Genomic DNA, 4,043 nt, shown 5'->3' with positions numbered 1-4,043 from the left:
AAGTAGTTAAAAGAGTCAAAAACGAATTTTTACGGTCAAAATCTTTGTTTTGATGTTTTAATCGAAACCATGAAAGAAATGGCTTGATTGTGGGTATAACTTGCTTGGTGTGGTGTTGTTGTGCTTGTAGGTGTTGTATCTAGTGGCTAGCAAAGGCTAGAAACCAAGATCTTTGCGATCTAACGCTAGAAAACACAAGGTAGTTCGGTTTTCGTATGATTTAGATAATTTGGACAGATTGTGATAGACCTAGAGTTGGGTCACGAAATTTCACAGAGATTATCTACACATGAAAATATGAGATCTGTGAATTTTTGGTAATTTTTGGATAAAGGATGAATATTTGGTGAATTTAATGCTCGGTTTTGGCCAAAAATGGTGAAAAATAGCTAAACATCATGAAAAATTCTGGAAAATTTAAGATAAGCTTTTTATAACATATAAAAGTCACACACAAAATTTCAGGTTCATTGGAGAAGTCTAAGTAGGCTTTTCGGTAAAACGAGTTCTAGGGATTTCTAGCTCGGTTTTGGTAAAAATGGCATGAAAAATGAGTTTTTAGTTCTGGAAAAATTACAGGGAACTATGTGGGTGACAGAGGTCATCCCAGAAAAATTTGGGATTTTTCGAAGGTCGTTTGGTATTTTCGACATATTTGGTGTTTAAATGACGTTTAAAAATGGTTAAATAAATTTTAGATATGAAAATTAATTCTGGAAAAATTTTATAAAAATTCCTTACTGTCAAAATATGGTTTGTACAAAATTTCAAGGTCCGAGACTAAGCGGATATTTATTTGTGCTAAATGGAACTTAAAAACAAACTTTTAAAGCTTAAAACGAGTAAACCGGCGAAGTTCGCCTAAGCGAGCTGACTGGTGTTTGAAAACCTTAAAAATGGATGATTTTTATGAAACTAAGTTAATCAAGTAAAAATAAATCATCCGAAAATAATTCGGATGATTTGGGTAATTTTACCCGACTTAACCGTTTCCGGTGTATTAAAGGCGGAAACGGGCCCCGCGGCCAAACGGGGTGTCTAACCGAGCTCTAATTTCACCACTTTAATGAAAATATCAATAACAACTATTTTCAGGTCGTGTGTAGTCAAACTCATTTTTTGAAAACATAAAGACGGATAACCGTGCTAGGCACGCAAAACGAGAAAAACAAACTAACGGTAGTTTTGACTAAAGAACTCTAAGTGATATCACAATCTAAGTCCTGAAAAGTATTTCGGGGTTAACATTGTCCCCGGATCGTGTACGGTACTGGGTTAACAGTGTCCCCAGACGTACCGGTTAACACGAATTTAAGTTATATTGATAGAAATTGTGTAGTAACGATTTGGGGGATCGTATTACAGATCTGTACCAGTAGCCGTGCACCGTAGTACATCTTGCTCACAAGAAGGTGAGTTTTCACGAGCCCCTTTTTATTGAACTGTTTTAAATATTTTCCCGGGGCGGAAAGCATGTTTTTATCAAAGTGTTTAAGTACATGCCGATCGCATGGAAATCAATGTATTTATATAATGTTTATTGTACGGGAATCGTACGGTAATGTATTAAGATGGTAATTGTCTGAGTTGCTAATATTGTAAGGCCCGAAACAGTGTTCTGGGTTAACAGTGTCCCCAGAGGTTATTAAATGTATTTCTGGGTTAACAGTGTCCCCAGAGGCTATTAAATGTATTTATGGGTTAACAGTGTCCCCAGATGTTATTAAATGTATTTCTGGGTTAATAGTGTACCCAGAGGTTATTAAATGTGTTTCTGGGTTAACAGAGTTTTCACTTGTAGGCTCAGCATAATTACATCATTAATTTATGATTATTAAAATGATTTGTCATGGTTTACTTAAATTAGTGAAACTCACCAACTATTCGTAGTTGACCCGTTTTCTTTACATGCTTTCTAGGTACACCAAAATTGGAATGAATGATACGTGCTTGCTGATGTGTGCTATTTTGTGGAAGCTTAAGAGTCTATATTTTGTTTTAAATATGTTAATGTACTATCGGTAAAACTTATGTGATAACACCTAGATGGTAACGAAACTCGGAATAATGTAATTCGTTTAAATTAATGTAGTGGTGTTTTCTTTATAAGCAATGCTGTTGATATCAAATGTGTCTGTTGCATCCCGTGTACGTTTCCGCTGCGCTTACGGGGTGTTACAGATATATTTACAATACAGGTACCAACGTTGGGTTGTCACGCCTAGGCTCTGAGCGGGGTGTGACAAGTGTTGGTATCAAAGCCATCGATCTTAGCGAATTCGGTATATAAGTATACCTAAGCTTTGATCAAAGATAAGTTTCAATATTAGTATATAAGGATAAGATAGGTTGATATTCTTTCCTATCCCTTATCATTCTAATCTTTTCTATCCCTTCTCATTCTAATATTCACTGATGTCGGTATTCAAGAAGATAATAGAATCCTTTTACGAAGAGATGAGACGAACAGGACATCCAGAACCCATTGTTCCTTTTGATGGTCAAAGTGATGAATACTATGATAACTTCTTCGACCAGGACAGACCTCTCACACCAGTGGTCCCATATGGGAATCAACCCATTTACTTCCCGGGCACGGAGCAGATGCCAATCAACATTCCAATCAATCCGCCAAACCCAACGAATCATCCTTCGGATAAAGTGCAGATTTATGCGCCAGCTAAGTCTGATCCTAAACAAGCTACCCCAAGCTGTATGCAAATCTACTCTGATCCAAGGACCCCAGTTTACAACCCTACGGATTCTCCGCATGCTTCTGTTTCAGGTCCATCGAGGAGACCCGAGATGAGAGTAATGCAACCGGAGACCATTCGGATTGAGGTAAATACAAGTAATGTGGAAGTTGAACAAGAAGAAGACCCCGAAGAGGAAGTTGAAGAGGAGTCGGAAGAAGAACCGGAAGAAGAATTGGAAGAAGATCCGGAAGAAGAACCGGAAGAAGAAGTTTCAAAGGAGATGAGCCTTGATGAGAGGAACCCTGAGGTGCAAAACCATTCAGGATGTAATTGTCCGCCAAGTATGGGCTGCCAGCAACCCTTGTTTCACCTGTCCCCCCATTATGATCCTTAAGATCCGTATGTTCAAGCACTCACTGGTAGCTTTCCACCTTTCACTGGTGTTGTTCCAACCGTCTCAGAATAAGCAAGCGAGATTAGGCAGCAAGAAGAGGCTGCAAAAGTCTTTCACAACATGCCGGTTGAATCCAGTCCACCGCCGCAGTATCCAAGAAACCATTATGACATCGTCATGATGGGGTACCGTGATACACTGCCCCAGTATGGATATCCAAGTCTCATTCCTCAGTCCCAAGAGGAGCATTTGGATCGGGCCCTGCATGAAACGGATGAGTTGCGGAAAAAGTTGGCTACTGAAAGTAGCATGAAAAAGAAAGTGGAGAAGAAATTACTACACAAGTGTAGTAAGCTGAAGAAGTTAATCAAGAAGTACATGAAGGATTAAAGATCTCGTTCTATTGTGACCGTACCGTTTGTTCCCTGTTCTGTTGTGGTTCTATCGTTTGTCCCTTGTTCCGTTGTTGTAGTATTAATGGTTTCTAGAATAAGTCCGTAGTGTTTATAATGGTATCGCTTGTGGTAATAGGAGTAGTCATAATGTACTCCTGTTTGTAAAATAAATAAAAACTTTTTAAATAATGAGTCAATTTCCTTATATTTTCAGAATGTCGAACCAAAGTAATCCTTCCCAAGGAAGCTTCGAATGCTAAAAGCAACCAATCGAAAACTGAGCCTGCTCAAGGAAACAATGAGCAGTTGATAAACAAAATGCAAGAAATGATCAATACCATGAATACATTATTACCCACCATGAAAGAAAAATCCGTCCATCAAAGTGAGGCCCGACAACCCAGTAAATCTGTCAAATCCAAATCTCGTCCTAACCCTACCCATCAAAATGAAGAAAGTGACCAAGGATCGACCAACGGTGAAAAGATCCACCAAACTTTTAAGAAAAAGTTACGAATTGAAGGTTGTTTGTTTAAGGATTTTAAGAATTGTGGGCCG

This window comes from Bidens hawaiensis, unplaced genomic scaffold (genome assembly GCF_021521415.1).
Source record: "Bidens hawaiensis isolate Kalapana, Puna unplaced genomic scaffold, B.hawaiensis_p1.1 tig00006390_1, whole genome shotgun sequence".
In the NCBI taxonomy this organism is placed as follows: domain Eukaryota; kingdom Viridiplantae; phylum Streptophyta; class Magnoliopsida; order Asterales; family Asteraceae; genus Bidens; species Bidens hawaiensis.
The sequence above is the reverse complement of the archived record's forward strand: the minus strand, read 5'-3'. Positions refer to the sequence as shown.